The 23,028-nt window shown below is 44.9% G+C and overlaps 1 non-coding gene across 1 annotated transcript; it reads right to left on the reverse strand.

Annotated features, from left to right (window-relative positions):
• Positions 1-7,096: 7,096 nt before the first annotated feature.
• On the reverse strand, positions 7,097-7,169 carry trnak-cuu (transfer RNA lysine (anticodon CUU)). Its single transcript has one exon. It is a non-coding gene; the product is annotated as a tRNA-Lys (tRNA).
• Between the last annotated feature and the right edge of the window lie 15,859 nt (positions 7,170-23,028).

The following is a 23,028-nucleotide window of genomic DNA, read 5'->3' on the forward strand; positions in this document are numbered from 1 at the left end:
GACAGGTCTTTTGTCAATGGATGACTGAATGGTCTTTTGTCCCAGCTCACTGCCATGCTGTCTCTGTAGTTTTAACAAAACCAGCTTTTTCACATATCTGCGCAGGATGACCCCAGCATAGGGAAAATAGTCTCTGAAAAATAAAATCCACAAAATATTCTCGACTGAGTCCATTCCTAAAACAGAAACTTTGCGATCTCTTTATTACGCTCTGCTAATTATCGATCTTGCCACGTAAAAAGTGCGTTGGCATTGCAATGCATTAATTTAAAATTAATGAAAAGAAAATGCAACTTTTTGTCGAGTGCAAAACATGCAGTGCCTGCATTTCAAAAAGCATTGCTTTTATTCATCCTACGGAATGCATGTTGCACAGATAATCTCAGCACACATTGTGCAGGCAAAGGCAGCATTCGACAACGAAGTGATTTCTCCTCCGCTGATTTGCAGCAGATAACTGAAGGTTGAGCACACAATTTGAGAACTCGACTTGTCGATCAAGCATCAGTGACAAAGTCAAGAAAACTGACCACCAGCATCAGGTGCTTTTCACTTCTTTGTCCTAAATTTTCAGCAGCTGGGACAACATGAACTTCAATTACACTGAAATTTGAACTCAGATCACTGGATTCAAAGTCCAGAGTGCTCACCATTACACCATGGAAACAAGCATGCCAAAACATTTGAAACATTATTCGTCACAGACAAGGCACCGGAAGGCTGGATGGTAGATTACACCGGTTGCGGCAGAGCTGGTTGTCGGTGACATGGGAGTGTCTGCAGAGTGCGGGACCGGACTGCTTCCACACATCCACGATCAATGTCCCACACTTTACTTGGGAAAAGTAGAACTGAGAGCGGACGAGTTCCATCCCGGTCGGAGCAATCTGAGGCTTTAACTGACTGACACCCTGGTTTTGGATGTCTTGCAGTGAGTATCTGTGTCGCAATGGTTTAGAGCATTTGGTTGGTAACTAAACGGTGGGTGGTTCAACACCACATACGGGCGAAGCCTTCAACAGCTTTCCCCCGAGGTTTCAGTGCCGCACAGTTCTAGGTTGTCATTGAGCATTTTGGCTGCACGAAAATATTCCACAAATATTGCCAGCTGTGCTGTTATCCAGTGAGTTCCCACTCCAATACTTTTATGAGAATTCAGCTCAAGTAAAGCGATGACAATTTTTTTACATGGATCCTGTTCCTCCATCCAGCCCACTCAATATAAATTAATATATTGGGTTTAAAGAAACTGGGAAAATTGATTCTAATGATACATAAAAAGACCTGGAACTTCGGACTCAAGTGCACCTCCTATCAAGAATAGACGCACACAAAATAAATGGTTTTACAACTGAGTCATGGGCACTTACAATTTTAAACCTTTCTCATACAGCGTATAAATGAGATAGGGTAAAAATTCATCTCATCAAGCATTACGATGCAGCGATGCAGCAATGCAGCGTTCCCTAGTGGTCCAGTGATTAGGATTCGGCGCTCTCACCGCCGCAGCACAAGGTCGATTTCCGGCCAGGGAAATTGCACTTCCATCAAAATTAAAACCTTATAATAAAGAGTTGCATGCATCTAATGTGGAAAAAGAAGATTCATTGATTTAAACATCATTAATTAATCCATTGTAGAACTTAAATCATTTATTTCGCCCTGAGTACGTGAGGAAATGTTCCCCTATCCCATTGCATTTTAGGAACAATGTCCAGCCCCGGTATCTCCAACTGTGAAAGTCGGAAACTGCTGGAAATACACAACAGGACGGGACGCGTTTGACAAAAAATTAACCCGAGGTTACAGAATCTCCTCCTTCCCCTGCCATTTGCGGGACACTAGTTCCCCTTTCATTTTACAGACTGACTGAGTTCACTAACCGCGGGGAGAGAGTAGGTGCCTCCGCTGCCCCACTGTGCTAACATGGAAGATAACACGATGGGGATGTCGGGTGGTGGGTGTGGATCAGTGACATGTTTGTGTAAAGGCAGTGGAGCAGAAGGATTGATCGCTGTCAGTGAGGGACAGAAGTTGTTTAAGGCGAGCCAACACATTCCCGATCAGCACAGAAGGCAATCACTGGTCAGCTGCCCTCTGCTGTACTTCTGGTCAGAGCGGTTTCCGCAGTGCGGCCATTATCACGTTTGCTTTCCACGCGAAAGTTCCCATGCAGGACGATTATGTTTAAACACATAAAATAAGGCCGGTGAATAACTACAGAAAAAAAAGCAGAGGGATACAGACAAGAGGAAGAGAGAAGGTGAAATACTATCCCCACGCAGAACTAATGCAGAAGCCACTCTGCTGCACTCAGGGTGGCCACACGCAGCCTGGATACACTAACGTCCCAACAGCTCATTGACTGTCGGAGTGGGACCGTGCGGCGCTTCAGAAGACAGGTCGAAAAAGCAAAGTCACTGATTCGGTCTCATGTGCTGCTTCTGCCAAGAATAGCTACACACAAAAAATGCTTTTATAAAAGTTACAACTTATCTCCAGGTTTGTCAAAATGTGAGCTCGTTGTTCAAGGGGTGTGATTCTCATTTCTGGATTGTTAATTGAAATTTGTGAGAGATTCCGGTCGAGCCCATTATTCTGCCGCGAATTTTGAAAATGCATAGAACTTTTGCAATGGAGGAACTGCTTTTCTGCAGCGTCTCTCAGGAACTCATGACGCTCCAAAGCGCTTTATAGCCGTTGAGTCATGTTTAAAATGTTGTAGTGTGGGGAAAAATGTGCCCAAATGACCCCACACGAACATCAACTCTTTGCGAAGGAGTTCGGCGCAAATAATCAGGTGCCTCAGGGACTTGGACTGTCTTTGAATGAGTTCTCCTTGTACGTGCATTCAAGCTTGAAACAGCAACTGGGCTTCCATCGCACGGGAGCAGCGTGTTGTGGTGAGCGAGTTGGTGACGAGGTTTGGGGTTGATGTGTGCCGCTTATATGTGTGACGAAGATATAATGAATCCAACTGTCCCTGTAAGCTATTCGTTCGGTTTAATCACAGGAATATCTGCAGTCAGGAGCTGAAAAGGAATTGAAACATAAGACCGTCTTCTGGACAATCAGTATACTTTGTCACAGACAAGGCACTGGAAGGCTTGAAGGTAGATCACACCGGTTGCGGGAGCGCTGGTTGGTGGTGACATGGAAGTATCTGCAGTTTGCGGGACATGACTGCCTCCACACATCCACAATGAATGTCCCTCCATTTATTTGGGGAAAGTACAACTGAGAGTGGATAAGTTCCATCCTGGTCGGAGCAATCTGTAGCTTCAACTGAGTGACACCGTGGTTTGGGATGTCTTTCAATGTACGTTTAAGTTAGTCTCTGTGGTGCAATGGGTTCGTGTGTTCGGCTGTTAAACGAAAAGATGTTGCTTTGAGTCCAACCAGGGACGAAGTTTTTAACTATTTTTTTCCCCGCGGATTCGGTGCCGCACAGTTCAGGTTGTTATTGTGCGTTTTGGTTGCACAAATATATTCCGTAAACATTGCCAGCTGTGCTGTTATCAAGTGAGTTCCCACTCCAATACTTTTATGAACATTCAGTTCATGTAAAAACAATTTTTTACATGGATCATTTTCCTCCATCCAGTCCACCAGAAATAAATTACGTTATTGGGTTTAAAGGAACTGGTGGAAATTGTATGAACTATCGTTATGGCTTTGCTCAGATACTGAGTTTCAACAGTCAACAGTTTTCTAAGGATTACATCATGGCCAATGCCAAGTAAAAAAGTATTTCAGTATTCGATTTGGAATCCGTCAAATTTGCAATGTCCTGCGAGGCGCCTTAATTCAGCGACATATCTCGCCACTTCCTGGCCCTCCGACCGTTGGCACGTGTAGAACCGATACCTCGCCATCAGGACGCTTTCCTTAGGATTTAGATGCTCCCGGACCAGCGTACACAATTCTTCATAGGATTTAGTTGTTGATTTCACCAGAGCTCAAAGATTCTTCATGCGGCCATAGGTTGCTGTCCCACAGGCGGTGAGGAGAATCGCCCTTCATTTGGCAGCGTTCACGTTCCCTTTCAGCTCGTTGGCCACGAAGTATGTATCGAGTCTCTCCACGAAGGGTTCGCAATCGTACACTTCTGAGAACTTCTCCAGGATATCACCTGTTCCATGCATTTTTGAGTGGTTGTTCATTGTCTCGCCGCCAATTGATATGCTCATAATAAAGGATGAAACTGAGTACTTTGAACAATGAATAAGTGTGACATTAGCTCCTTTAATAAGACTCCAGAGCGCAAGTACAGCATGGGTGGCCTGCTTATATACCGTGCTCCCAAGGGATGCTGGGATCACTTGGGACCCCACCAGATAGGCCCTCTGGTGGTTGTGTGATACAGGTTGCCAAGGGTTAAATACATAACACAAGGTGTATGCAGAAATCAACCATCAAAAGCCCTGTCATTAACCACAGGGGTTACCGGCAATTTTCTGATCGCAAAGAGTTTTCAGTCTTGTTCTTAAAATTGCAGTCGTGGAAATTGGGGAGTTTAATGATTTTAAAAAGAGAACATTGTTGTTTGGTGCAGTTCCGGTCAGACAAATGTTTGTGAAAGGAACTTTTTGCAGAGTGACGGATTGAACATTTCAGCTTATTGCTGAACACTTCTCTCTGGGCATTGAGCTAAGCAGCAGTTGCTGCAGTGCATTGGTTATCACATTTCCCTCACACGTGAAAAGTTCCTGGTTCAAGCATGGGCAGGAACATTATTTCTCAAGCAAAACGTTTCTGCAATAAAATTGAAGAAAAGTTGTTTTGGATACCTTGTTGCATGAGCAATTAACATTTAAAACCAGTTTCCTCAAATACAGAGTGTGTAAAATCAGATAGGAGATAAAACTTCATCAAGGATTAAAGTTTCATTAATTATTGAATTTTCAACTGTCTCTATTCGCATTTCTTTCATTCAGTGAAACAACACGATCGGTTTATACCAGCAGCTCTAAGCTGCATTTGAAACACGCAAACAACTTATTAATTATTCGCTCTTCCCCAGTTCCAGAGCTCAGAGGGTTATTTTCCATCCCTGGGATAGAAACTACCTCGGACCCGGGCCAAGCTCCCCTTGCACCGAGCACAGTCTCAGGAAAAAGCCGGGGGAGAGGATATCCCGGTCACTGGGCCTTCCAGCAACACTGAACAAGCACTCGGTCTGAAACTTTCCAGAATAATAACTTGCAACTTCAGCATCGAACAGTAAGGATGGTCGAGCGATCTCAGGCGCTGCTTCCATTATTTGATTAAATTATCACCTCTCCCTCAGTTCGCATTTTTATCAGCGTGCAAAAGGAGATCATGGGTACATTAATGATGTTTTCCTGATAAAGCAACATAAAATTTTCAGGAAAAGTAGCGCCCAACTTTGGGGCTCTATCCCACGACCATGCAAGTAAAACACTCATGCTCGACCGACTGAGGTAGCCGGGCTTCGCAAGATCTAACCTGTGAATCCCCGACAGAATATTCTCCGTTTCAATGAGATCACCTCTCATTCTTCTAAACTCCAGAGAGTATCGGCATATTCTGCATAATCTCTCACCATAGCACAGTCCTCTCATCCCAGTAATCAATCTGGTGAACCTCTGTTGTACCACCTCCAAGGCAAGTGTATCCTTCCTCAGATAAGGAGATCAAAACTGTGTGCAGTCCTCCAGGTGTGGTCACACCAGGGCCCTGTTCAATTGTAACAAGACTTCCTTACTCTTGTACTGTGGGCTATATATTCGGTACTATGTGCCGAATATCCTGTTTTTCTGTTGATTCTCCGGTTGGATAAAAAGTTATTAAAATGTGAAAGTCGCTCAGCAAACGTATTTGTATTTGCTTCAGTCTGCAATACATGTGGATTGATTAATGATGATTGAAACAATTATTCAGTATTTCACAGACTTGAAATATTTTTGTCAACTTGTTCTCTTAAAAAGCTTTTCCTAACGAGGAATCGAAGCCAGGTCACAGCAGTGAAAGCACTAAAGCCTCACCAACAGACTACTCGGGAACACTGTTTGCATTTTCTGCGATCGCTTTTAATATAGTCAGCTTACAATCACAGCTGAGAATTGTGCGGTAACACGGCGTGTAACAGGATTTGCTGCACGCAATCCAAAGCCCTTTCATTAAACACAGGAGGTTCCTGCAATTTTCTGATCGAAAAAGCTTTTAGTCTTCATCCTTAAAATTGCAAATGTGGAAATTGGGGAGTTTAATGAATTTGAAAGGAGAACATTATTGTTTGGTGAAGTTCTGGCCAGAGATATGTTTGTGAAAGGACCTTTTTGCAGAGAGAGGCATTGAGCATTTCAGCTTGTTGCTGAACACCTCTCTCTGGGCACTGAGCTAAGTAGCAGTGTCTGTCGTCTTGTGGTTATCACATTTCCGTCACACGTGAAAGGTTTCCGGTTCAAGCCTGCGCTGAAACATTATATCTCAAGCAAAAACTTGTCTGCAATAAAATTTAATACAAGCTGTTTTGGATACCTTGTTCCATGAGCAACGAACATTTAAAACCAGTCTCCTCAAATACAGATTGTGTAAAGTCAGATCGGGGATAAAACTTCATCAAGGATTAAAGTTTCATGAATTATTAAAGTTTAGTTATTGAAGTTTTGACTGTCCCTGTTAGCATTGTTTCTCAGAATGAAAGAAATGCTATCGGTTTATACCAGCAGATCTAAGCTGCATTTGAAACCGACAAACAACTAGTTAATTATTCGCTCTTCCCCAGTTCCAGAGCTCAGAGGTTTATTGTCCATCCCAGGGATGCAAGCAACCTCAGAGCTGGGCCAAAGCTCGCCGTGCACCGAGCAGAGCTCAAGAAAACCCCGGGGGTGAGGATACCCCGGTCACTGGGCCTTCCAGCAAACCTGAACAAGCGCCCAGTCTTAAATTTTCCAGAGCAATAACGTTTAACTGAAGCATCTAACAGTACGGACGGCCGAGCGGTCTGAGGCGCTGCTTTCATTATTTGATTAAATTATCAACATCCCTGAGTTCGCATTTTTATCATTGTGCAAAAGAAGATCATGGGTTCATTAATTATATTTACCCGCGAAAGCAACATAAAAGTAATCGCCCAACGTGGGGCTCGAACCCACGACCCTGAGATTAAGAGTCTCATGCTCGAGCGACTGAGCTAGCCGGGCTTTGTAGCATCCAGCCAGTCGATCCCCTTCAGAATATTGTCCGTTTCAATGAGATCACGTCTCTTTCTTCCAAACTCCAGAGAGCATCGGCCCATTCGACACAATCTCTCACCAAAGGACCGTCCACTCATCCCAGGAATCAATCCGGTGAACCTCCGTTGTAACACCTCCAAGGCAAGTGTATACCTTCCTCAGATAAGGAGACCAAAACTGTGCGCAGTACTGCAGGTGTGGTCTCACCAGGGCCCTGTACAATTGTAGCAAGACTTCCTTACTCTAGTACTATGGGCGATATATGAAATGCTATTGGCAGAATATCCTCTTTATCTGCTGATTCTACGGTTGTATAAAAAGTTATTAAAATTCGACAGTCGCTCGGCAAACATATTTGAATTTCCTTCAGTGTGCTACACATGTGGATGGATTAATGATGAGTGAAACAATTATTCAGTCTCTCACAGACTTAAATGATTTCTGGCAACTTGCTCTGTAAATATTATTTCCAAACCGGGAATCAAACCCAGAACATGGCAGTGAGAGCACCAAATCCTAACCACTAGACGACCAGGGAATACTGCTCGCAGTTTCTGCGATAGCTTTAAATATAGTCAGCTTACCAGCACAGCTGAGAATTGTGCGGTGAAACGGCATGTAACTGGATTTGCTCGGAGCATCGTGGAGGCCCCGACCTGCGTGAGAACACCAGTGGCAGTTCGGGGCCATAAAACGAGCGTTGAGCGGCGGCCTGGGTGCAGCGTGGTGGTGTACCACGGCAAGGTACAGCGCGAGCTGGTGCAGGAGGGCGACGGGAGCGAAGAGTGACGTCATCAAATCCAGGTCGGTGATTGGAGCTTGGGCAGGTACAGCAGGAGCTGAGAAAGACTGTCGAGGGATGTGCTCGGGGATCAGTGGCGGCGTAAGTTCTGGGCCAGGGGCCCAGGGGCAGTACGGGCCAGCCCACACTGCGATATGTGTGCGCACTGGGTCCGTGCAGCAGAGATGGTCTCCAGTCGTCTTGCATAACCATTGACTCTGGACAAATACCTCACTCTGTCAATCCCTTGTGATGACGAGGGTGCAATGGCCACCACACGTTAAAACAATCCACACACAGACATCTTCCACCCTTCAACATGCAGTTCCGGACCTGGAATATTAGGTCCATCATTGAAACACCTGTGAACTCATCCGTTTTTGGCGCGGAAGCAAGTCATCCTCGCTTCGACGGACTGCCTATGATGATGATGAAATGGATTTGCTGCAGTCCGCGGGCAGCAGGTGATGAAAGCGGGCGTGAGAGGGTGAGTGACAGGTGGGCATTGCTTCTGATGCTCTCTGACCCACGGTGGGAGTTGCCGGGGATTTTGAAGCCCTTTCATTGCACCAATGTAGGGTAAATGAAACTGTGTTTCAGGAACCTTCATGAATACAAACATGAGCACTCTCTACTGCAGACCTCGTGGAGCAGCGGAAGTGTGTCTGACTCCCGATCAAAAAGCTGCCTATTCAAATCATGTTGGTGTCATTGTTCTTCCGGAGTTGAGAATTTCTTTGCTGTTTGGCAATAACCCGACCCTTGCTCCAAGGTTTGTCTCACTGTTTCCCCGATGTCAGGCACAGAAATGCCAGATGTCCTCATTTAATTCATGTTACAAGACACAGAAGTTGAAAGTTTAATTTAACTTACAGTCTGGATGGCCGAGCTTTCGAAGGTGCTGTGTTCACTTTTCAATCTACTCTTAAAGAGTGGTTTCAAATCCCTTTTCTTTTTAGTATTTAAGCCAAACTCATTTGCTTGGTACCACGAACAGCTCCTTAAAAGTGGGATACAGCAGTTCACCTGCTCGCTTCACATTTCTGTCTGACCGGGTGCTGAAAGTGAAGATGTTTCAGCAGTGCAGCGGTTAACACGTTCGCTTCACACGCGAAAGCTCACCGGTTGGAAATATTTTCTGGAGCTTTCTCCTCATACATGCTCAGAGGTGAGTTTGTTGCCCTGTGAATGGTCTTAAGATGATAAGCATGTAAGGATCAGGGGCCAGAGTAGGCCATTCAAGAAGATCCTGGCAGTTCCTCGAAAGCAAGTTTAAACATCTGGGATGGAGCCAACAGGCGCCTGATTGGAATCAGTGACAAAAATGTGAGCTTTAGCAGAAGCCCGACTAACTCAGTTGATAGAGCATGAGACTTTTAATCTCAGATTCTCGGGATAGAACACAAAGTTTGTTGATTATTTTTTAATTACATTTTATGTTGCTTTCACGGGAATACATCGTTAATTAACCAAGGATCTTCTTTTGCACAAATAAAGAAATGCTAACTGAAGGAGAGTCCATAATTAGATAATTTATCGATGCTCAGCAAGCTAACTCTTAAACCATAAACCATTTTACACACTGCTTTCGGGGTCTGGTTCAAAATGTTCATTGCTGGTAACATCAACAGGAGACTGGGGAAACAGTAAGACAGACTTTAGAGCAAGGGTCAGGTTATTATGAAACAGCAAAGGAAATATATATTCTAGAAGAATAACTTAGAAACGAAATGTGACTCTGACACCCAGAAAGACGTGTTGAGGCAGAAGATTAAATGCTGGATCCCTTTTTGCAAAAAATTCCTTTCACAAACATTTCTCTGACCGAAACTGCAGAAAACAAAAATATTCCTTTCAAAGTCATTAAACTCCCGAATTTCCGCGCCCCCCCCCCGCCAATCTACTGAATCAGGTGCCTGTCGTTATGCCGATTCACTCCATGTCCCTATGCAATGTTCTGCTTCCACCCACAGTATGAAATGTGCCACTAACTTATAGAATCATGGAATGGTTTAGCACGGAAGGCCGTTTGGCCCGTCGAGCCCGTGCCGACTCTCAGCGAGTCCCATTCCCCCGCCCTTTCCCGTAGCCCTGCAATTGCTTTTCTTTCAGACACTTATCCAACTCCCCTTTGATAGATAAGATTGAGCCTGCCTCCACTGCACTTTCAAGCAGTGCATTCCAGAACCTCACCACTCGCTGCTAAATGGCCACCTGCTGTTCCTGTGTTTAAAGTGTGGGAAATACTTGATCAATTCCTGCCACACTCATAGCCGTCCTAAATATAGCGCCGTCTTTCTATTCTCATAAAACCAGTTCTTGCAGTGCAGGCCAGCTGTGTAGGTTATGGCTCTGGTTATGTTTTTAAAAGAATTTAACCTCAGCATTTCCATAGTTCAATGGTTATTTCGTTTGCCTAATATGCGAAAGTGGTTCGAAACTGTGCAAAATCATTTAAAAAATGTGTTTCTTTCAATATTAGTAAAAATTTAATAATTCACAGTAGTGGTCCAATCTTAACAAAGTGCAATCTCTCACAGCCCTGTTACATTTGCTGTTTCTCTCATACAGTACTGTACACTCTCAAACTCTCCCCAGTGTCTCTCACTCCCTCCCGTTTCCAGCCCTGATGGTGCAGAAACCCCCCTCAAAGCTGCACATTCCGGCTGCTTTCAGTTGAGTTGTGAGAGATTATTAAAAGATCCTGCATTGCCGCCTCGCTTCTCAACAGCAGATCAAAGCCGCAATCAACCCATCGACTAATCGCTCGTCCCCAGCTCCGAATCACTGGACCACCAGGGAACGCTGCATTGCTGCATCGCTGCAGCGTAATGATTGATGTCATTATTGTCCTTTTCAATCCACTTGTTTCATACCGAAACACATTGTAACCGTGATCTGAATGTAACGCCACTTGATTCTTTGAAATCACCTTTAAATGATTGGGTAAAACCAGTCCTCATGCCACCGGAAAAAGCTTCGATTCCAGGTCAGGGCGGTAACTTTTGAAGCACAGTTTCTAAATTCAAAGCCTTATAAAATTGACGACATGCAGTTGATGTTAAAAAATCAGAATTGATTTCATCACCGATAATTAACCGACAACCTTATGCAGTATGAAAGAAATAATACTATACTTACTGAGGGACAGTGGTATCTCCTATCATTCATTTGCTCTTTACATGTGATGAACTTTTATGCCTCTCTCATTAACATACTGTATTTTATGAGAATATTTGAAAATTGTAAGTGTTTATGACTCAGTTATAAAACCATTGATTGTCTGTGTGCCTATTCTTGATCGGAGGAGAACTTGAGACCGAAGTTCCAGTTCTATATATGTATCAATAGTATCAATTTCCACCAGTTTCTTTAAACTCAATAAATTAATTTATTTCTATTGGGCTGGATGGAGGAACATGATCCATGTAAAAATTGTTATCGGTTTACATGCACTGAATCCTCATAAAAGTATTGGAGTGGGAACTCACTGGAAGACAGAACAGCTGGCAATGTTTGCGGAATATATTCATGCAGCCAAAACTCACAATGACAACCTGGAACTGTGCGGCACTGAATCTTCAGGGGAAAAAAGTTAGAGGCTTCATCCGTGGGTGGGCGCGAAACACCAAACTTTCAGTTAACAGCCGAACGCGCTAACCCATTGCGCCACAGAGACTGATGCCATTGCATGTTGCAAGACATCCAAAACCAAGGTGTCAGTCAGTTAAAGCTTCATATACCTCCGACCGGGATGGAACTTGTCCACTCTCAGTTGTAATTTTCCCAAATAAATGGAGGGACATTCATTGTGGATGCGTGGAGGCAGTCTGGACCCGCACACAGCAGACACTTCCATGTCACCGCCAACCAGCTCTCGCACAACCGGTGTGATCTACATTCCAGCCTTCAGGTGCCATGTCTGTGACGAAGTATTCTGAGTGTCCCGAAGCCGGTATTAGGTTTTAATTCGTTTCAGCTCCTGACTGCGGATATTCCTGTGATTAAACGTGTACAAAATGCTTACAGGGACAGTTGGTTTCACCGTTTTTTTGCTTGGTGAAATTTCAAAGATTGAAAGCGACGCACATCAACCCCAAACCTCGTCACCTTCTCCCTAACTTGACAAAATGTTGAATTATGTTATCATGCCAAGTATTTTGGATTAATGCATTAAAATGCCAACGTACTTTTTACCTGGCAAGACTGAAGTACAAGCTGTGATGAACAGAGTGATATAGTGCAGGGGGTAGTGTGTGGGGTCAGTTTGCCTTCCTGACCAAAGCGGTTGTGGGTCACTCCCACTCCCTGGTTCTCGAGTCTGGATTTATTAATGCGGGTGTGATAAAGTACAGCAGAAAACTGTTTTGGACAAAGAAGGTTTGGGTTTTATTCAAGATAGCAAATAACACAAAGACACATCAATAACACTGTAAAATCTTACAAAAGCTTCTGAACAATGGGGAATACTTTGTTTCAGGTAACAAACACAACGGAAATACCTCCGACCTCCCACTTAATCTCGAACTAAAATAGTTTCGAGGGCAACAGGAATAATGCTCACCAATCCTTCCTTTCACAGTTAGGGCTGTTTTGTGGTTTCCGGGTTCTTTGCTTACAGCCGCTTTACCTTGCCATAATCCAGAAGTGGCAGAAGACCTCTGCTGCGTATTGAAGCCATTGGGGCAAGTTATTTTCTGCGATATCGCGATGTTTCTTCCTGCGTTTTCTTGCCAAGTTCTCTCGATCTTGTTGTTCCGAAGTTCTTGGTCAGAAAAGTTCTTTCTGTGATGGTCAGAATAGAGATAACTCTCTTGGTACGATAGGCCATTAATTATACTCGGAGAGCCTGTTTAATCTTCGCGCCAAATCTAACATTTCTTTTGTTGAAATTTTGCTGCCCAGCTAATTGAAACTTGTTTCACTTTTGAACTGGCGTTGATAGACTTTTCTGAATTGATGAGCTCTTGTCCATTGTGATAGTACTGCTTTTTGCTTCGGGAAGTCTGGCCTGAGCAAGATATTTCTATGCCTGTTCAAAAGGTGTTGGAATATGTATGTGACATTTGGGTCCTCTGGGTGGGGTGGATAATGTTTCTTCCGTGGTCGATACTTTAAATGCTAATGTTTTCTGGGGGCAGGTTTCAAGGGTAAACAGTTCCCAGACAATTCGATTTACTCCAAATGTCCAAACTGGCCTTTGAGAGATTGACCCCACACCTTTCCTTGCAGACCTAACATTCAGCATTTCAAAGTCCCAAACTTGGTTAAAAACTCGTTGATTTTTTCCATAAGCATTTTAGGATCTCAAACTTTCTGGTTGATATTCCAAAATTAAATTTCCTTTCCAATGAATCCAAACACTGATTGATTTTCCCACGAATTTTGCAACGCTGCAGTCCCCCCTTTGACACTCTACATACTTGAGTATCATGTTAGGTGACCAAAATTTCTGACACCCAAGAGTCAACCTTCCCCTGTAATTACCGACCTGAACCCAAACATACATTCGCCCTTGAATTGTATCACTGTTTACAGGTAAATACAGTCATAAGTTACATTACAGCATAGAGTGGGTCCAACACCCGTCCATTACTCCAGTTTCACAAAAATACACACTAAAACCATTTTACCACTTGACCGCTGTGTTTTTACAGCAGGTGGAATCTAAACCGGACCTCACCGGGTGACTGCGATTTTACTGCAGTGTTCTTTCATATTTTGTGTTTCCCTCCCTGATACAATCCTTAAGTTCTGCTCGGGCTGGTCCAGCTGAGACCGATGACCTCGGCCCCTCACCCTGCAGGTAGTACACCATCAATAAAAAATCATCACGAGCTGGCGGAGCACTAAAACGTGGGAAGCTATTCTGATCCAGGAAGGGAACTCTATATTTCTGTAAATATACCACGAGGGTGGAACTATGATCTCTGAAATTTCGCCCCCTATCTGAATCGATTTTTGTTCGAGAGTATGGAAATGTTTCTGTGATACTTCTACAACTTCTAGTAGGGCGGTAAGATGTTCGGTTAGAGGGGTGATTTGTTAACCAAAATGTATGACATAATCCTGCAGGTTGGTGATGTTTTCACTTTCAGTGAGGTGAACAGTGGGGTGTTCGGGAATGGGAACAATACATTTCTGGGACACTTGCACTTCTGCCTCATGTTTGAAGCAAAAACTGCTTTCATGCATCGGACACCAGATGTGCTGTCCATGCTGGTAGTGGGGCGCACTGGTGGTGACACAATATGTCCCAACTGTGGAGGAACATGGTCTTGTGCAATTACCTCTATGGTACAGTTGATAGGCTGTGCGCCAGCAGTTTTAAACCCGCACTGTTGTTTAGAATAGGTGTTCGAGTGCTGGGGACACAATACCATGTATGCACCCAGGCTCCAGCACCCAGAGAGGTCAGTACCCATCATAGCTTGCTCCCACTTTATGACCTACAGTGGGACCGATGTGAAATGAACGTGTGCACCCCCTTGAATGATCCCAATGTTCTCCACTCTGTATACCGGTGCGGGTCGGGCTATTCCACCCATGACCGGCATCCTCACGACTATTCCCATGATTGTGTAATTGGAACAGCCGCAAACAACTGGGACAGGGTAGGCTTCAGAAGCTAGGTGGAGCTGGCACGAGGTTAGTGAATTACTAAATGTGTGGAGTGCTGTGAGGTGCTTGTTGCTGATCTAGGTGGTGTCGGCAGACTAACCATATTTCTTTCTCCACAGAGCGCTTTTGGTTCTTACTGTCAATCCATTTGACTGCAGTGTCCACAGGACGCTCAGCACGAAATAGGTTCAGTACCCATTTTTTGTTATATTGCCTTTCTTGAATTTGTAAGAGGAAATCCTCTCTTTCATTTTGCTTCTTTCCTCAAAAACAGTGCTGCCTGCATCACACCCTTTTGTCCAAGGTCCTGCCGCGGTCGCCATTCTGTAGGGCGGGCGGTGGTGGGTTTGACAGCTTGGCTTCCTGACCAGAGCGGTTGTGTGTCGTTCCCACTCCCTGGTTCTCGACCTTGGATTTATTAATCAGGGTTGTGACAAAGTACAGCAGACAACTGTTTTGCACAAAGAAGGGATGGACTTTATTCAAGAAAGCAAATAACACAAGTATACTCCAATAAAACTGTAAAATCTTACAAAATTGGGAATACTTTATTGCAGGTAATAAACACAACAGAAATACCTCCTAACTCCCACTTACTCTCTAACTAGGTCACACTCCAGGGCTCCAGGGATTCATGGAGAGTGACACAGTTAATTCAGAGACGAGGGTTCTAAACTTAACAAATGCTAACTTCAACGGGATGAGGCGTAAATTGGCTAGAATAGATTGGCAAATTATACTTAAAGGGTTGACAGTGGATAGGCAACGGGAAACATTTATTGATAACAGTGATAAAATTCAACAGTTGTACATCCCTGTCAGGAGTAAAAATAAAACAGGAAAGGTGGCTTGACCGTGGCTAACAAGGGAAATTAAGGATTGTGTTAGATCCAAGGAAGAGGCATATAAATTGTCCAGAAAAAACAGCAAACCTGAGGACTGGGAGAAATTTAGAATTCAACAGAGGAGGACAAAGGGTTTAATAAGGAGGAGGAAAATAGAGTACGAGGGGAAGCTTGCCGGGAAACATAAAAAGTGATTGCAAACGCTTCTATAGATATGTGAAGAGAAAAAGATTAGTGAAGACAAACGTAGGTCCCTTGCAGTCGGAATTAGTTGAATTAACAATGGGGAACAAAGAAATGTCAGACCAATTGAACAAATACTTTGGTTCTGTCTTCACGAAGCAAGACATAAATGACCTTCCGGATGTACTAGGGAACCGAGGGTCTCGTGAGAAGGAGGAAATGAAGGATATCCTTATTAGGCGGAAATTGTGTTGGGGAAATTGATGGGATTGAAGGCCGACAAATCCCCGGGGTATGACTGACTGCATCCCAGTGTAATTAAGGATGTGGCCCTCGAAATAGTGGATGCATTGATGATCACTTTCCAACAGTCTATCGAATCTGGACTGGAGAGTAGCGAAAGTAACACCACTTTTTAAAAAAGGAGGGAGATAGAAAATTGGAAATTATAGAGCGGTTAGCCTGACATCAGTCGTGGGGAAAATGTTGGAATCAATTATTAAGGAATAAATAGCAAAGCTTTTGGAAAGCAGTGACAGGATCGGTCCAAGTCAGCATGGATTTGTGAAAGGGAAATCATGCTTGACAAATCTTCTGGAAATTTATGAGGTTGTAACTTGTAGAGTGGTCAAGGAGAGTCAGTGGATGTGGTGTATTTGGACTGTCAAAAGGCCTTTGACAAGGTTCCACATAAGAGATTGGTGTACAAAATCAAAGCATATGGTATTGGTGGTAATGTACTGACGTGGATAGAGAATTGGTTGGCAGACAGGAAGCAGAGAGTCGGGATAAACGGTTCCTTTTCGGAATGGGAGTCAGTGAATAGTGCTGGGATCCCAATAAACATTAACGATTTGGATGAAGGAATTTGAGTGCAATATCTCCAAGTTTGCAGTGACACTAAACTGGGTGGCGGTATGAGGTGTGAAAAGAATGGTAAGAGGCTGCAGGATGATTTGGACAGGTTCAGTGAGTAGGAAACTGCATAGCAGATGCAGTATCATGTGGATAAGTGTGAGGTTATCCACTTTGCTGGCAAAAACACGAAGGCAGAATATTATCTGAATGGTGGCAGATTAGGAAAAGGCGAGGTGGAACAAGACCTGGGTGTCATGGTTCAACAGTAATTGAAAGTTGGCAGAGCAGGCGGTGAAGAAGGCAAATGGCATGTTGGCCTTCATAGCTAGGGGATGTGAGTTTCGGAGCAGGGAGGTCTTACTACAAAAGTACAGGGCCTTGGTGAGGCCCCACCAGGAATATTGTGTTCAGTTTCTGTCTCCTAATCTGAGGAAGGATGTTGTTGCTGTTGATGGAGTGCAGCGAAGGTTCACCAGACTGATTCCAGGGATGACTGGACTGACAGATGAGGAGAGACTGGATCAGCAGGGCCTTTGTACACTGGGGTTGAGAAGGATGAGAGGGGATTTCATAGAAATGTATAAGATTCTGACGGGACGGGACAAGTTAGATGTGGGAATAATGTTCCCGATGTTGGGGAAGTCCAGAATAGTCTTAGGATTAGGGGTAGGCCATTTAGGACTGAGTTGAGGAGAAACCTCTTCACTCAGAGAGTTGTTAACCTGTGGAATTCCCGGCCGCAGAGAGTCGTTGATGCCAGTTCATTGGATATATTCAAGAGGGAGTATGATATGGCCCTTATGGCTAAAGCGATCAAGGGGTATGGAGAGAAAGTGGGAAAGGGGTACTGAGGTAATGATCAGTCATGGTCATATAGAATGGTGGTGCAGGCTCTAAGGGCCGAATGGCCGACTCTTGCATCTATTTTCTATGTTTCCATGTTAACTGGCTCAAACTCTAGTGCTCCAGGAATTCATGCTCACCAGAACCTTCCTTTGACAGCTCGGGTTGTTTCACGATTTCGTGGTTCTTTGGTTTTTGACGGTTTGCTTTGCCTTGCCCCGGATATGGAGGAGGACCTTTGCTGTGTATTGAAGCCAGTTCGGGTGAGCTCGCTGATGTGGTTAGATATATTTTGGATTAATCTCTGGTGACTACCCAATTTCCTTTGTAATCAATAGGGTTTTAAGTTGTTTCGGTAATTTTTACCTGCTGGACAGTCTAGGCACAAATTGTAGAGTGGGAAACATGCATGGACCCCGGTTTTATTGGTGTTTGATTTTCCTGGTTAGTTTCGTCAGTCACAGTGGTTCGGTTGATGGCTGTGACCTAGTCAGTTGGAACTGGTGTTCCACTGATTGTTCTTTGCAGTTCTTTTCATCAATGTCGTGATGTCTCTTCCTGTGTTTTCTCGCCGTGTGCTCTCGATCTTGATCTTGTTGTTCCAAAGTAATAGTCAGAAAAATAGGCGGCTCTTGGTACGATAGGCACCCAGTTATACTCTGAGAGACTGTTTAATCTTCGTGCCAAATTTAACGTTTCTTTTGTTTGAGTTTTGCTGCCCATTGCTTTTAAGTGGTCTTCTTTCTGTAAGTTTTGGTGGGCGAGCTAACTGACACTTGGTTAAATGTTTTAATCCTGTGTTGGTAGACTTTGGGATGGCGATTCTTCTTATTTATGAACCAATGAATCGTTGTCCTTTGTAATAAAACTGCTTTGGCTTCGGGAAGTCTGGGCTGAGCCAGATATTTCTATACATGTTGAAAGGCTGTTGGAATATATATGTGATATTTGAGTCCTGTGGGTGGGGTGGATAATGTTTCTTCCATGGTCGATTGTTTAAATGCTAATGTTTTCTGGGCGCCTGACTGTGGTTAAAGAGCTCCCCCAGACAAAGTGATCAGCTGCAATACACAAATTCTAAATCCCACCCCTCTGTCGCTGCAGCTTTCCCAACAGGCCCAAACTTGCCTTTTAAAATCCCAAACTTGGTTAAGACTCGTAGATGTCTTCCATCTGCTTTTTAGGATCCCAAACGTTATGTTTATAGGCCCAAATCGAATTTCCTTTTCAGTAAGTCCAAACACTAGGGGGTTTCCACGAATTTTGTAATCTACATAGGCTTTCCCTCGGAATCGGAGAAGACTTGCTTCCACTCCTAAAGTGAGTTCTTTGGTGGCTGAACATTCCAATGCGGGAGCCACACACCCTATCACAGATGGGACAGATAGTCGTTGAGGGAAGGGATGGGTGGGACAGGTTTGTCGAACGCTCTTTCTGCTGTCTGCACTTGATTTCTGCATGCACTCGGCGTTGAGACTCGAGGTGCTCAGCGCCCTCTCGGATGCACTTCCTCCACTGAGGGGGGTCTTGGGCCAGGGACTCCTGAATGTCAATGGGGATGTTGCACTTTATCAGGGAGGCTTTGAGGGTGACTTGTAGAGTTTCTCCTGCCCACCTTTGGCTCGTTTGCCATGAAGGGGCTCCGAGTAGAGCACTTGCATTGGGAATCTTGTGTCTGGCATGCGGAATATGTGGCCTGCCCAGTTGAGCTGATCGAGTGTGGTCAGTGCTTCATAGCTGGGGACGTTAGCATGAATAAGGTCGTTGATGTTGGTGCGTCTGTCCTCCAACGGGATTTGTAGCATCTTGTGGAGGCATCGTTGGTGATATTTCTTCAGCAACTTGAGGTGTCTACTGTACATGGTCCATGTCTCTGAGCCTTGCAGGAGGGCAGGTATTATTACTACAGTCCTGTAGACCATCAGCCTGGTGGCAGTTTTGAGGGCCTGTCTTCAAACACTACTTTCCTCAGGCGGCCGAAGGCTGCACTGGCGCATGGAGGCCGTGTTGATCTCGTCGTCGATGCCTGCTCTTTTTGATAGGAGGCTCCCGAGATATGGGAAGTTGTCCACATTGTCCAGGGCCGCGCCGTGGATCTTGATGTCTGGGGGGCAGTGCTGTGTAGTTAGGACAGGCTGGTGGAGGACCTTTGTCTTACGGATGTTTAATGTAAGGCCCATGCTTTCATACGCCTCAGTAAATACGTCGACTCTGTCCTGGAGTTCAGCCTCTGTATGTGCGCAGACGCAGGCCTTGGTGAGGTCTCACCTGGAATATTGTGTTCAGTTTTGGTCTCCTAATCTGAGGAAGGACGTTCTTGCTACTGAGGGAGTGCAGCGAAGATTTACCAGACGATTCCCAGGATGGCAGGAATGACATGTAAAGAAAGACTGAATCAACTGGACTTATATTCACTGAAATTTAGAAGAATTAGAAGGGATCGCAAAGAAACATGTACAGGTCTGACGGGATTGGACAGGTTAGAGGCAAGAAGAATGGTCCCGATTTTGGGGAAGTTCAGAACCAGGTGACACATTCTAAGGACAAGGGGTAAGTCATTTAGGACCGAGATGAGGAGAAACTTCTTCACTCACAGAATTCTGAACCTGTAGAATTCTCTGTCACAGAAAGTTGTTGAGGCCAGTTCGTTAGCTATATTCAAAATGGAGTTAAATGTGGCCCTTACGGCTAAAGGTATCAAGGGGATGCAGAGAAAGCAGGAAAGGGGTACTGAGGTGAATGATCAGCCATAATCATATTGAATGGTGGTGCAGGCTCGAAGGGCCGAATGGCCTACTGCTGCACCTGTTTTCTATGTTTCTATGTTTCTATGCAATGCACTGAAAAAAATGGTTGAAGTATCGACTCTGCCTCAGTTAGCATTTCGTTCATTGTGCAAAAGAAGGTGAGGGGGTAATTAATGATGCTTTCCCATCAAAGCAACACAAAAGTTTAACCAAAAAACTTAAAAGTGGGATTCAGCAGTTCACATGCTCGCTTGACACTTCCGTCTAACCGGGTGCTGAAAGTGAAGATGTTTCTGCAGTGTTCCGGTTAACACGTTCGCCTCACACGCGAAAGCTCATCGGGCGGGAATATTTTCTGGAGCTTTCTCCTCATGCATGCTCAGGGGCGAGTTTGTTCTCCCGTGAAAGGTCTTAAGATCATAAACATGTAAGGATTAGGGGTCGGAGTAGGCCATTCGGCCCCTCGAGCCTGGTCAACTATTCAAGAACATCCTGGCTGTTCCTCGACAGCAATTTTAAACATTTGGGGTGGAGCCAACAGGCGCCTGAAACAACTTCTGTCCCACACTGAAAGTTCTCAATCCTTCTCCTCCGCTGCCCTTTCCAGAAATGTCATGGATCACCCAGCCACCGTGTTCACTTCCACATTCTCAGAGTGGGGCCACAGAGGCTCCTACCTTCTCCCCACGATCAGCGAACTCGCCCAGTTTAAAAAATTAAACCCGGCACACGTGCCCGGCGAAAGACAGGAGATGTCAGATAGTCTGTAAGCTCGGTCTGTCACAGAAAGAATCGGTATTCATGGTGATTACCGCAATTATTAATCGTCTCACAGACTTCAATTATTTTTATGCGATGAATTGATCAACAATTGAAACCAGGTTAGTCCGCCGGATCTTAACCCATCGACCACCAGGGAACAGTTATGATACATGTCGATAAATTTATATATATTTATATATGAACCTGAATATCAACGGCTAGCTCCCTAGACCTCATGGCGCAACGATAGTGCGTCTAACTTTGAGTGAGAGAAATTGTTCCACAGTGACATCCATTTCATCTTTTGTCCACATTTAAACATGAGAAACTGAGACAGGGTGAATAAATAGAGAAATAAAAGCCCAGGTATATAGACAAGAGGAAGGGAGAAGGGGAAAGACACTGTATCCACCCAGAACTAATGCAGAAACCACTCTGCTGTGCTCGGGGTGGCCACCCGCAGCCTGGATACACGAACGGGAGAACACCAGCGGCAGGACGGGGCCATAAAAGGAACGGCGAGCGGCCCTGAGAGCAGCTTGGAGGTCCCGGCAGACTAACCAAGGGAGCAGCGCGAGCTGGTGCAGGAGGGCGGCGGCTGCGAAGAGTGACATCATCAAGGTCCAGGCCGGTGATTGGAGCGTGGGCAGATACAGCAGGAGCGGCGATATCGGGGCGAAGGAGCGGCGAGAGACTGTGGAGGGACGTGATCGGGGCGAGGGAGGCATGAGCTCAGGGCCAGTGTCGCAGGGGCAGCACGGGCCAGCCCACAGTGTGATATGTGTGTGCACTAGCTCCGTGCAGCAGAGCTAGTCTCCAGTCATCTTGGTTAATCCTTGCCACTGGACTAACACCTCGCCCTGTGAAGCACGTGTCATTGCTGGGGTGCAATGGCCCCCACACGTTAAAAAAAATCCACGCGCAGGCATCTTCCACCCTACAGGATGTAGTGCGGGTCCTTCATTGAAACAACTGTGAACTCATCCTTTTTCGGCGTGGAAGCAAGTCATTCTCGTTTCGAGGGATCGCCGATGATGACGATGATGGATACATTAATGTCCCAACAGCTCATTTACTGAAGGAGTGGGACCATGCAGCGCTTCTGAAAACATTTCGAAAATGCAAAGTTACCGATTTCGTCTCATGTGCTCCTCCGATCAAGAATAGCAACACACACTAAAAATGCTTCAATAATGATTACATGTTATCTCCACATTTGCTAAGCACGTTGGTCTCGGGGTATGATTGTTGCTTTGGGGTTGTTGCTGGAAATTTGCGAGAGATCCTGGTTTCAAATCCCAGAGCAGCCTTGAATTTGGATCAAACATTTGCAAATAAGGATTTGCATTTCTGCAGCATTTGGCCCGAAAGTGCTTTGAAGTCGTTGAGTTGCCTTTGAAATGTTGTCACGTGAGGAAAGATGTGCGCAAATCACATCACACGAACCTCAACTCTTTGCAAAGGAGTTCATTGAATCAAAGAAGTTTACAGCACGGAAGGAGGCCATTTCAGCTCATCGTGTCCACGCCGACCAACAAGAGGCTTTCCAGCTGTTCGTCCATAACCCTGCAGGTTACGGAACTTCAGGTGCACATCCAAGCACTTTTTAAATGTGGTGAGAGTTTCTGCCTCTACCATCCTTTCAGGCAGTGAGTTCCAGACCCCCACCACCCTCTGGGTGAAGACATTTCCCCTCTAATCCTTCTACCAATTACTTTAAATTTATGCCTCCTTGTTGTTGACCCCTCTGCAAAGGGAAATAGGCCCTTTCTATCCACTATATCTGGGCCCCTCATAAATTTATACACCTCAATAAGGTCTCCTCTCAGATTCTGTTCATTGGAAAACAAATCCAGCCTATCTAATCAGTCCTCATGGCTAGGATTCTCCACTCCCGGCAACAGACTTGTAAATCTCCTCTGTACCATCTTCAGTGCAATCACGTCTTCCTGTAATATGGCGACCACAACTGCACGCAGTACTCCAGCTGCTCCATCGACTCCATCTCTTGTATTCTATGCCTCGGCTAATAAAGGCAAGCATTCCATATTCCTTCTTAACCACCTTAGCTACCTGGCCTTCTACTTTCAGGGATCTGTGGACATGCACTTGCTGGATTCTTGGGAAGACCCAGCAGATTGGAAGAATGCAAATGTAATGCCCCTATTTAAAAAAGGAGGCAGAAA

The sequence above is a fragment of the Pristiophorus japonicus genome, unplaced genomic scaffold (genome assembly GCF_044704955.1).
Source record: "Pristiophorus japonicus isolate sPriJap1 unplaced genomic scaffold, sPriJap1.hap1 HAP1_SCAFFOLD_33, whole genome shotgun sequence".
NCBI lineage: Eukaryota > Metazoa > Chordata > Chondrichthyes > Pristiophoridae > Pristiophorus > Pristiophorus japonicus.